This window comes from Myotis brandtii, unplaced genomic scaffold, assembly GCF_000412655.1.
Source record: "Myotis brandtii unplaced genomic scaffold, ASM41265v1 scaffold165, whole genome shotgun sequence".
Taxonomy (NCBI): Eukaryota; Metazoa; Chordata; class Mammalia; order Chiroptera; family Vespertilionidae; genus Myotis; species Myotis brandtii.
The window spans coordinates 9558985-9572436 of record NW_005356042.1 but is presented as its reverse complement, the minus strand read 5'-3'; positions in this window follow the sequence as shown (position 1 = coordinate 9572436).

The following is a 13452-nucleotide window of genomic DNA, read 5'->3' as shown; positions in this document are numbered from 1 at the left end:
AAGAGAAAGAAAGAAAGAGAGAGAGAGAGAGAGAGAGAGAGAGAGAGGAGAGAGGAGAGAGGAGAGAGGAGAGAGGAGAGAGGAGAGTGGAGAGTGTTTGGGGGAAATGGGAGTGTATAGCCTCATCACCCAGGACTATCTTGGCCAGATCACATGATGGCAGAAACATCCTGGCATGTAATTCATAGTGATGAGGGCCCTAGAGGGGACTGTGAGATACAGGAAATTATGAGGCCACTTAGCCCAAGCTTTGGGTCTGTCCCAGCATCCTTCTCTGCCTGACAGCATCTGCTTCAAGGTCAATTATCCAACTTTCCAGGGTGGGAAGTTGGGTGGTTCTCTCCTGGTCTCCCTTGGCACTGTGTCCCATGGCGAGTTTCTTGTTTCTCAATATTTTGAACTGTTTGTTATGAGGTGTTTCTGTTGTCTCTGTGACATGATGGCCTTTTTGAGGATTTCAACAATATCTCGTTAATTTTGGTAACCCCAGGGCTCAGCCAGTGCCCACGACTTGGAAGAAACTCAATATTTACAAGATAAATGAGGATCTTTCTTCTTCTTGCGTGTGTTTTTTCCAAAGCATATCTACTATGCCCCAAAGCTTGACTGTGCCCACCAAATAGATTTTTCTTTAAAGCTTTCTTAATGATCAATCACTAACCAGTTGGTCACATCAATTTTCCTGGTCTAATTTGATTGTAAATTTAGATGGTGGAAAGAGATGGCTTTGTGCTTCAGTAATTGGGCTTTCTTAATAGCGATGTCAGATCTGAGCTAAGTGACAATGAAACAGTCAAGGGTCATTGCTTAGGCTTGGTCTGAGCCTTAGATGATAGTGTCTGATCAATGGGGAGACTGTCTAATGCTCAGGATTGAATAAATGTTATGGGAGAGCTGAGTAAATGTCCCTGAAGAGGAAGTAAAAAAAAAAGTCATTTACTTATCACAGATTTGGGAGAGGAAACATGATAACCTCAGGGAGTCAGTGTGATAGAGCAGCTGGGTGGCAGGTGGAGCCTTGGTCACATCAGGCTGAGACTCTCACAAATCCTGAACCGCTCTTCCAGAGTGGCTGTTCCAGGCATCTTGGGCTCCTGAGGGGATCATTTGGGCTGTGGATTTCTAGAGCGCCTGTGCACTGCCTCAGGAGCCATTTGGAAGAAGGATGCTCTGTGCACATGACATAGCAGAGAGGATGATCCCCATGCGACTCACAATGGAATCTGAACCACTGGGGGAATTGCATTAATGAGATTCAAGACTGGAGAGAAATTGGGTCACATGCTATTATTCCAGGAAGTGGGAACTGAACTGTCTGGCTTGGCCATGATGCGTGGGCAGAGGAGAGAGGAATCCCTGCCGTGGAAGGAAAGGAGGCAGTGTGGGTGGTCCATTGTGGGGAGGTGGTTGTCATGTCTGGGGTTTTCTTGGGGTAGATGGGAGCACAGTGAAGTGGGATGGATGTTGTTTGGAGTCAGGAGACTCACGTTCAAATTATAGCTCTGCCACATGCTTGCTATCTGTTATGGGCTGAAAAATTATATGTTAAAGAGCCCTCCCCCCATACCTCAGAATGTGACTTTATTGGGACATGGGGCCTTTTTGGAGATAATGAAGGTAAAATGAGGTTATACGTGTGGGCCCTCATCCAATCTTGCTGGTGTCCTTAAAAGGAGAGGAATTGGACACGGGTACACATGGAGGGAAGATTATGTGCAATCCAGAGGGAGAAGCCTGGAAAAGATCTTTCCCTCATGGGCCACAGAAGGCACCAACCTCACCAACACCTTGGTCTTATACTTCTAGTCTCCAGAATTATGAGGAAATAAATTTCTGTTACTTAAGCCTTTTTGTTTGTGGTTCTTTGTAATGGTGACTGTAGAAAACTAACTACCGAAATGACCTTGGACAAGCCATTTCACCTCTCTGGACCTCAATATCTTCATTTGTAAAATGAATATAGCATTATTAATCTCACAGAGTTCTTTAGAGGAGCTAGTGAAATAGTGTATGCACATGTCTACTGATTGCTGTGACTTACTGTTTTTCTCAGGATTGCACCATTTATTTGTCATTCATTCCTCAAATATTATTGAATACCTACAATGTGCCAGACACTGTTATTAGGGCTGGGTTGCAACTACAGAAAAGAAAAACAAACATATCTCTGCCCTCCTGGGACTTTGTATTCCAGAGGATATTGGGTGGAGATGTGGAAGAGTGAGAAACAGTAAATAAGACAAGTGAAATATAGGGCAAGAAAAAGATAAATGCAATGGAAAAATAAAAGCAGGAAAAGGGGTAGGGGGTGATGAGGTGTGAGTGGCAGTAGTCAAGTAGTGTGGTTGTAAAAGTCATCCTGAGAAGGGGAAATCTGAGCAAAGACAGGATGTAAATGATGAATTGAGTCAGGTGGACATCTGGGAGAAGAGTGTTTTCAAAAGAGAGAACAGCATGTGCTAAGGACCTGGGGCCTAGATTGAAAAAGTTTCAGGTACTTGTAACCCAGAGAGCCCTGATTTAGATGGTCTGGAGAGTGTTGGTCAGAAGATGTGTGATAAACACCTTTCTTTACCACATATGTTAACCCATATAGTGTCAAGGATGGTACTGATAGGCCATGTACCTGATTGGGAGGTTGGTTTGGGGAGACGATCTTCTTGTTTGTGGAGGAGGAGATTCAAAGAGGAAACAGAACCAGCCCAGAAAATCTGCAATTGTCAGGGGGCCTCCATTGTGGGCCTGCAATCATATGGTAAATAGCGTCTCTCTGGGCTGAGAAGCAGAAAGAGCAGAGGGCCCACATGACCTGAGGAGATTATAATGAACAGGGTTTGCAATTTAAGAGAAAGAAGAGAGCCTGTATTAGTTTGTAAGCTCAGTGAGAGAATACTATTATAAGTGGATCCTCTCAGGGAAATTGCACCTCATGCATATGTATTAAAAAAAATTGTGAATCACAGATAAGTAGGAAGTAAAAGAAAATAAAAGTCATCACCTAGGTGCAGGCCCAAGTAAGTATTTACTAAGTGTTATATGGTAGGAAGAGTAAATTATTGTTTAGTGGGAATCATGACCATGAAACAAAGCATAAACTACTACATGCTATCTTTTCTAGCTATTTTTCCCTGTTAGATGTTTAGAAAACTTTTGATCCTATATTTTATATACTGATTTTTAATTGTAATAAAATAAGAACTTCTTTTGTTATTATGTAAATTTCCATAACTATTGCAGCATTATATTTTATTGAGTGAATCATATAATAAAAGCCTAAGCAGCCGTTATAGGAGAACAACCAGAACGACTGGTCACTATGATCTGCACTGACCACCAGAGGGCAGATGCTTAACTCAGGAGCTGCCCCCTGCTGGTCAGTGTGCTCCCACAGCAGGAGCACCGCTCAGCCGGGCTCATGGCTGGTGAGCACAGCAGCGGTGGCAGGAGCCTCTCCTGCCTCTGTGGCAGCCTATCCCACCTCCATGGCAGCACTAAGGATGTCCGACTGCCAGTTTAGGTAAGGAGCGAGGGGTCCCAGACTACGAGAGGGTGCAGGCTGGGCTGAGGTGCCTTCCCCCGCTTGCCCCAGTGCATGGATTTCATGCACTGGGCCTCTCGTGTAATATAATGTATTGAAACATTTGTCCAATATTTGTATGCTATGATTAATTTTTCTATTATAAATAGGACTGTATTGAACATCTTTATGCATTTAGTTTTCTTTTTCTATTGCCTCTTCCAATGAACGTTGTTAGGATAATTTTCCTAGAGTCAATTTCTAGAGGTAGAATAGAATTACTTTAGTAAAGAATACAATTTTTTTCAAGACTATCAAAATCAATGTGACTCCTCTTTATTTTATTCTCTATTGGATCACTTATTTCACCCAGTTTTATTTCCCCTGTAAATTGGAAAAACTTTATTTTTGTATCTTTATTTAAGATGCCACTAAACATATCCAGACAGGTTAAAGGATATGATTTACTACTATTTTATGTTTGAAATTTCCATTTCTCTATAGTACTCTCTTCCTTCATGTTAATTTAAAATTTTGGCCCAATTATCTTGCTTATTTAAAAAAATTTTTTTTATTGATTTCAGAGAGGACCAGAGAGGGAGAGAGAAATACAAACATCAAAGATGAGAGAGAATCACTGATCGGCTACTTCTTGCATGCCTCACACTGAGGACTAAGCCCACAACCCGGGCCTGTGCCCTGACCAGGAATCAAACCAGTGACCTCTTGGTTCATAGGTTGATGCTCAACCACTGAGATATGCCAGCCAGGCTCCAATTATCTTGTTTAGAGAGGGCTGCCTGAGAATAGCCATTGATGTCTAAGTGTGCAGTGTATGTTTTCCTAGAAATGAGAATTTCTAAGCTTGGTGTATTTAAAGAGAGATTTAAAGAAGCATTTAGCACTGGTATCAGATTTATTTAGTTTTAATTGTTTGATGTGAGCTGAATTGGTATGAGTAGATTTGTGATGTTCTTTGCAAAATTAATCCCTTTTTTTAGCAGGACACATTTTACAAAATAATCTCGAAATGGCTAGACATCCTTATCTTTTTAAATAGTTTTTAGCTCCTATTAGCTATAATGGGATTTCCACAAATAAATTGCTGCATTTTGTTGAGAGATACCAGAACCCCAGATGACACTCCCCCAATCTTGGGGTCATTTTGGTCCATGCTCTCATACACACCATTTTTCTTTTCCTCAATAGAGCACAATTTTAAAACTCTCTGAAAGAGCAGGAACATATTTACTGGACAACAATGTGATTCTGATTTTTGAAGGCTGACAGTGTGCTTCCATCATGCATTCGGTTGACCGAGAAAAACGATTCTTTAAAAGCTCCCAGTAAATGACATAAATAAACCAGTGAGGAGCCAGGGGCCTGCTCAGACTCGGCTAAATTATATGTCCTGATGAAATCCTGTTATTTGAGGCCAATGACAAACATTTCAGACCATCCACAGAAGCCACTGGGGGAACTTTTGTTTCTCTGTAATAGCCCCTGAAGCCTTTATAGTTAATAGTGTGTATAATGAGAAAGAGACTGGGTTGCTTTAGCGTGGGCAGGGAAGGCCTCTGAAGGTTTGCCTGGCAGTGATGGAATCTGAACCTTTGTAAGAGAGGCACACAACCTCCACAGCTGGGGAAGCTGGAGAGAGAGGGAAGTAAGGTGAGGGTCATAATGCCAGGCTAGAGCCTCAAATATGGAGCCTCAGTCAGAATCAGGTGTGAGGTTTATTCAGAGCCTCAGAGCCTGAGAATGGAGAACAAATGCAGAACCAGGATACTAACTCAGGTAAAAGAGGGAGCTTGCTGATAGAACACTCGGACCTCTAGAGGTCACTCCAGTCATCTTCTCTTCCTTGTCCCACTTGGGGATTCCTATGCACCTGGAGGTCTGGGTGAGATTTCAGATCTTCATTTTTATTTTTCTTGATTAAATTCATTGGGGTGACACTGTTTAATAGGGTCATTTAGGTTTCAGGTTTACATTACTATGATCCATGATTTGTATATCACATTATGTACCCAACAAGCTCCTCAGGCAATTCTGTCATTCTGTTCACAGCCAAGTGAGATGACTACTGCTCAGGTTTGGCCTGCCTTGGAGTGGGATGGTGGCATCTGTTCCCATTTCTGCATGGATCTCTAAACTAGGAATTGGGAGGCCAGAATCCTAGTGCCAGATCCCAATATCTGTCCGTGGAACTTTGACATGTCACAGTTCTCTCTGAGTCTTGGTCTCTTTATTTGTGAAATTAGGGGGCCATTGGCTGTCAACTATGGTTACATAACCAAGGAGGCTTTGAGAAAATGGCAATGCCTGGGTTTCTTCCCAGCTCCATGAAGCCAGAACCTGGGCATTAGATTATTTCTTCTAGCCCTGAGACCCAGAGAAGTAAAAGCATTTGATGAATTCTTCCCAGATAATTTATACTTTTGAGTTTGAACTGAGACCTCTTATCTGGAAGAGCACTTATTAATAACAATAATTGCAATAAAATAAAAGCAACTTAGCAGTGCAGGCACCAGAATCAGGTCAGCAGCCTGAAATCTATGCTTCTGGGAGTAGAGAGAGGTACAGAGGGTTGGAATACTATCCTGTTGGCTTGGTTACTACATAGGACCTCAGTATTGGAGCTGCAGGGCAAGACGAGAGCCAGGAATGGGTGGGATAAGGACTAAGGGAATTTAACCCAATTCTAGGGCAGACACCGAGGCAGTAGCAATAACTAAGTTACCGTGTCCCAGAAGGTATGGAGGATTAGTCTTTTTCAAAGTTGATAATGAAGTGATATTTAAGTAGAAGTCTCACAGTGAACCAACAGGAGTCTTGAAGCAAAATTAGGCTAATCCCTGTGTCATGATCTTTCTGTTTTGGCCAACTGGGATTAAGACCAAGGTCCAAGGAGGAAGAAGGTACCAACCAAGAAGACTGGGATTCAAGAAAAGGCTCAAGGAGAACTCTAGAGTTGTGCTTCTCAAAGGATGGCCCTCAGGCCAGCACTACCTGGCAATCAGTTGCAAAGCAAATTTTACTAAATCAGAACCTTTGAGAGTAGGGCTGGTAATCTTTGATATGAGAAGTCCTCAAGGTGATTCTGATACATCTGAAGGCTGAGAACCATGGTATAGATTTTAAATAAAGAGGAAAGACAAAGCTAGTGAGGCTGGGGAGGAGCTTGGGGGAACATATGGTGCAATGGGCCCATCTTACCTGATTATTGAATTTGAGAAACAGGAGGAAACTTGTATCCCCTTGTTGGATATAGACCTCCATTGCTGTAGGTGAGGGTCACCAGAGTCCACAGCAAACCAGAGCTGTGAGTATCAGAGACTACAATAGGCAGGGGAGGGAATGCCTACATCCAGGGATGCAACTAGGGATATTAAAGTGACAACTCCTCCTGCGGAGCCAGGACTGAACTCTGGTCACTATATCATCTGTCTCGCGCACTGAGTCCTGCTAGATCCAAGTAGAGAATAAAACCAAATATTTCCAAAAGGTTCTGTGTCCAATCATGCTTAGATGATTGTCCTGCCACACAGATAACATCTTCCTTGTGGTCAATAAAAATGATGCACAGCAGACCATGGAGTTATTTACCACACAGTTTTCAAAGATCTCTTTTATTGCCTGTGTATAAAACCAAGCAGAGACTCCTTTTCTGAGAGGGCGGTAATGATACACTCACAGTGATTTGTTAGAAATAAATGAGGGAGAGGCAGATATATGTCAGGCTCCGGGGCCCTCCCTTCATGTGGATTATTTTGCTGCTTAGAAAGACCTGGGCTTAAATCAGGCATCTTTCACCACCACACAAAGAATCCTTGAATGCATTATTCTAATGTGATTCTGATGGCTAATTTTACATGTAAATTTTTCTGGACTAAGAGATGCCCAGATTGTTGGTAAAACATTATTTCTGGGTGTGTCTGTGAGGGTGTTTCTAGAAGAGATTAACCTTTGAATCAGTAGATTGTGTAAAGATCATCCTCATGAAAGCAGGTGGGCATCATCTAATCCAGCGGTTCTCAACCTGTGGGTTACGACCCCTTTGGCGGTCAAACGACCCTTTCACAGGGGTCGCCTAAGACCACCCTGCCTATCGGATATTTACATTACGATTCATAACAGTAGCAACATTACAGTTATGAAGTAGCAACGAAAATAATTTTATGGTTGGGTCACAACATGAGGAACTGTATTTAAAGGGCCAGAAGGTTGAGAACCACTGATCTAATCTGTTGAGGGCTTGAATAGAACAGAAAGGTAGAGAAAGGGCAAATTCACTCTTTCTGCTTGAGCTGAAACATTTATCTTCTTCTGCCCTAGGACATCAGTACTCCTTGGTTCTTGGGCAGTTGGACTCAGACCAGGATTTACAACATCACCCCCATTATCAAACTTGTGGGATTAGACTGAACTACACCACCAGTTTTCCTGCGTTTCCAAGCTTGCCGATGGCAGATCATGGGACTTCTTGACCTCCATAACTGAGTAAGCCAATTCCTATAATGAATCTCCTCTCTCCTCCCTTTCTCGCTCTCGCTCTCACTCACTCTCTCTCGTCTCCTATTGGTTCAGTTTCTCTAGAGAATCCTGACTAATACAATGATGAATATGTTTGAAGTATTAATATTAGAGAAGTGTTTGGTGGCATTGAAAGCCCACATTATGAATATCAAGTTTAAACTGACCACTTGAGAAGTATTCGAGTAATTCCTAAAGTTTTTATGGTCATTGGATGGATTTAAGGTGCCTGTCTTTCTGCCTCTAATTAGAAACCACACCCTTTCTTTGACTCCAGAAGGTGAAGATATAGTGGTTTGACTTGAGCTGGGATGTTACTAAAATTTTTGTTTAGTTTGAATATAAAGAAACATTTTCTAGATCTTTGTGGTTTGATGGATCATCACTTTGTCTAGCTTGCCTTTGCATGGTGTACAGAGCTTAACTTTCTTGTATATTTTTGATGGAACTAGATATTTTAAAATAGTTTCCACTGCACAACTAAGTTTCCTGCATCTGGGAAATGCTAATGTAGATATATCCACTTGCTTACAGTGAGGAGACTCTAGAACCCAGCCTCCTGAGATGTCTGAAATTATTTTTTATTATGAAAATGTTCAAGTATAGGCAGAAGTGGAAATAATAGTACTATAAAACCCCATGTAACATTAGCTAGCTTCAACAATTTTCAGCAGATGTGTTTTATCTTTATTCCACCTACTTCGCTCCACCTCTCAGCTTGACTGGTTTATTTTGAAGCAAATCTCAGTCTTCATATCATTTCATCCACACATACGTTAGTATGTATTGCTAAAAGATAAGAACTCTTTAAAAAGCACAATACCAATATCACATGCAAAAAAATGACAATATACACTTATTAACATCAAATATCAAGTCATTATTCAGTTCCCTGATTGGATCATAGATGGTGTTTTTATTTTGGGTTTGTTTGAATCCAGATACAAACAAGTTCTACACATCATGCTTAGATGGTATGTTTTGAGAAGGTGACTTTAAATCATTCCCCATACTTAGCAAGCTTTGTCTTCTGTTTGGGCTCAGAAGTCTCAAATAAGTGCTGATGGGCCAAAGCTGTAAGTCATCCTTCCACAGCCCAGTGATTGGCCCAGCAAGCACTTCATCTGCCAGATTCTGGAAGCAAAGGCCAGAGAGGCAGGTGGCAAAAAAACAAAATGAGCACAGGTTGCCAGGACTCCAGCTTGGACCTAAGCTGTGTTCATCCTAAAGTCTGCACATGCTTTAGGCACTACTGGGGAAAGACCACCATGGAGTGTGCTAGATGGGAATCTAAGGAACTATTTTGGAAAAGACTCAGATGAAGGGTGAAAGCGTTGCTCCAAAGAATGGGTCACAGGATGGAGCTGGTTATCACTTGGTACAATGACATGACCCCATTTACCTCCTGGAAGTATGCAGTGTGACCCAGTTCACATCCTGGATGTGTGCAATGTTATGGTGCTGGGTTTGAAGGCTGGTGGAGGACAGTGCCTACATTATGTCCCTTTTCCTGCTGAAGGGGCTCACTAAAATCTCCATGGGACTTTGAGAATTCAAGTTGTTAGTACTGGGAAACCAAGTCAAAGTATGAATTTGATTAGAGCCCATGTTCTTTAAGTGGTGTATCAAATTAGAAAGAGACACATTTATGCTTTGGGACACAGTTTTTGGCACCTCTTAAAGAAAGGTAAGGGAGAGCTCATTCACCTACCATCTATCCATCCTCTCATCCATTCATCTGCCCATCTGTTCATCATCTATTCATCCACCCATACCCTTTCCATTCTCTCTGCTTGTTTCTGATTCTCCTCATTCAGCAGGTACGTTCTTTCCACGAGTCTGGTAACAATGGATATTAGCAGCTCCAGATTATTCATACTAACATAAAGGGAAATTCTTTCTTCCATCATCTGTATGTCAATTCCAGTGAAGAAACCTGATTGGCCTTTCTTAGATCACATGCTCTCAATCACTTTTATCAGAAAAACAGGACATCCCAATAGGTAAGCTCATGTCAGGTGTCCATCCAAACCTGTGGCCAGAGGAGAAGGGAAAAAGAGAAGAATATGTAAAGCAGGAAACAAACAAACAAACCACAATAAATATCTCACTCTACTCATTACTCCCTCCCACTCCCCAGCGACATGAGTACAATTCCAAGTTAAAGACTCCAAAATTGATGAAAAGGCAGTAGAGATAGGGATCATTTCCACTTTTCAAGTTTTGAATTTTATTGTTCAGCTTATTCAATTTTATTTAGTGTGACTATCATATTGATTTATTTATTGGGTCTGTCTCTAGTAGAGAGGAAGTAGGAGGTAGAGAAAAATACTGTAGTCAACTGGTACAAAAATAGTTATATCCACATAATCAGCCAATACCAATCACCTTTTCTTTATCCTTTGCTCTGCAAGCTATCCCCAAGTTAAAGCAAGTACCCTTCTCCTCTTCACATTTCTCTATGTAGGACTTGCACTACTGTGACATTAAGACATAGAGGAGTGAGGAGTTGGGTGGGTGGGTTATGGTGGGTGTGGAGGAGTAGGCAGGAAAATCTGAAGAGGAGAAAGTGAACTTCTTGTTCTATGTGTGTGCACACACATGCACATACATATACATGCACACTTATTAGTTGATTCAATCCTTTTTTGTAAAGAAACAGTTCTGGAGTTGAGGGTAGTTTAATGATAATTGATATGTTTCTGAACATTATCCCTTGCTCCAGGAATCTTACTAGAGCGGGTAGGGAGGGAATGGCATTAGGTCAACAGTTCCTAAGATACTTTAAACACAATATAGACCATTCACAACTTTTGAAAAAAGTCTTTCTAAATCTAAAGAAACAAGTCCAATTGTTAACAAATATCCAATATATTGACTTATATTGAATGCAATCATAATCCGTATATGTGGTATGTTTATGTTCATTTTATGGAACAAGTATAATTTCTCGATACGTTTTTAATTATCCAGAAGAGTTTATGGTCAATCTTTTCTTTTATGACATATTTGTTATAACTATAACTTTTCTGATGCTAATCATTGGTCAGAACTTTACCCCTTTACAAAAATGTTTTCAAGAGAAAAGGAGTATTTTTGTGCAATGAGCCGTTTAAAAACAATTTGCAGAAGCATTCTGTAGCAGACAATTGGAAAATGCCAGTACTCTTCTTTAGATTCTAATATAAACATGGTCAAAAGTCTGGGCATGAGTTAGAAACAACTGAATATTAAAAATGCAAATGGTACAGCTGAACTCAAGGGAAATGCTTTACAGGCAGACAAAGTGCCATAAAAAGGCTGTAGTGGTGTTATGAAATTTTAATTTATGATCAAAACATCTTCTCCCAAGTCCCAATACTTCTTTTCAATATATCTTTCAAATTATACTGGGACCTAGTGGATAACTTTTTAAATATCCCTCAAAATTGCAAGTAAATGAACATTTGGCCCAAATACTTTAAAATTCTGACTCTGGCTATGCTTGGGGATTCAGTAGGAAAAGTTACATCAGCATAGAGCCACCCTGCCACTTATATCTTACATCTTCTAGCAACTAGAATGTATTTCAGGCAGGCATTCTGAAGTCATGTTTAACAATCCTGAGACATCATCTCTATTCAGACTCACAGACTCTGGTGGAGATGAACTGAATATTAAATAACCTGTGGAATCCTGCTGTACCCACGTGAAGTTCAGCATTAGGATGACTGTGTGTTGTTTTTTTACTATATTTGCATCTTATTTTAGAAATTATATGCTTTAAACTCTTAAAATGAGCATTACTGGGTGATTAGGGTTAGGCACAACCTTGAGTGTGAGTGGAGTGTTAAAGGAAAGTGTGGTTTAACTCTGTAAAAAGTAAATTCCTTTGGTTTTATGCTGAAATAAATTAATTCAGGTGTGACCGAGCTTGCAAGACCTCAGGTAAATCATCCATACTTACCAGGGGTGGAAAGAAAGTGGGGATAAGTGGAAAGTAAATATTTGGTATTATCAAAGGGCTGAGGTGTTTGCTGTGACTAGAGGCCTATTCATGGTTGTATTACTTTACTACGGCTGTGTAACAAATGAATACAAATTTAGCAGCTTAAACAACACCCATTTATTAGCTTAATGTTTAGAAGTCCAGTCCATAGGGTCTCATAGGGCTGAAATCAAGTTGTTGGCTGGATTACGTTCTCATCTGGAGGCTCTAGGAATGAATCTGCTTCCAATCTCATTCTTGTTGTTAGCAGAATTCAGCTCCTTGTGGTTATAGGACTGAGGTTCCCATTTTCTTCCTGTTGTCTAGGCCCTAGACCAGTGATGGCGAACCTTTTGAGCTCAGCGTGTCAGCATTTTGAAAAACCCTAACTTAACTCTGGTGCTATGTCACATATAGAAATTTTTTGATATTTGCAACCATAGTAAAACAAAGACTTATATTTTTGATATTTATTTTATATATTTAAATGCCATTTAACAAAGAAAAATCAACCAAAAAATGAGTTCGCGTGTCAGAGGTTCGCCATCACTGCCCTAGACTCTAGGGTACACCCAAATTCCTTGCCACATGGGCCCTTCCTTCTTCAAATCAGCAATGGCATGTCATATCCTTCTTGTGCTTTGAAGCTCTGCTTTCCTCTGTTACTGACCTATAGACCCAGATTCAAAGGTTTCCTGTGACTAGGTCAGGCCCACCCACTGATTTAAGGCAAAATTACATTTGTAAAATCTCTTTATAGTGTAACATAAGCATGGGAGTGATCTCTTGTTATACTTACAGTCACAGGGATTATACAGGGCATGCATCCCAGGGGATGGAAAGCCTGAGGGGAGTCAGACTTCTGCCTACTACCATGGTGTTTGTCAAGATCCTCACCCTGCAACAGCAGACATTGCCTCTTAGAAGGACCTGAGCTTTCTGGTGAGGCTATTGGAAGGTGGAGGACAGAGAAATGATGCTTAGAACTAATTACCCACTAATCACATGTCCAAACTTATAGAGAGTTTTTATGACTTTATTTGAGCCAAACTGATGACATGCCAGGATACTCTGGAGAATGAGTTTCTTCTATTCATGTGGAATTAGGGAGGGAAAGTAAGGAAGTTTACTTAAAGGTGAGAGAAAGCAAGGTACAGGATAGTTAGGATTATGTGCTCCCTTGAGGGTGGTTACACCTCTGATGGTTCTGGAAAAGAGAATTACTTCTGGCATTAACATAGGTGTAGAGCTTGCTTAGGGCAAAGATAAACCTTTTCTAGCTCTGAGGCATGACTACCCACCATGACCTACCCAGTTAGAAATTTATGATCAGAATACTTTGTGAGGTTACTTTCAGTCACTAACTTGTAAATAACCCCTTTTCATCCATACACAGGTGCCATCTACCAGGTCTGTACACTAATACAACAGG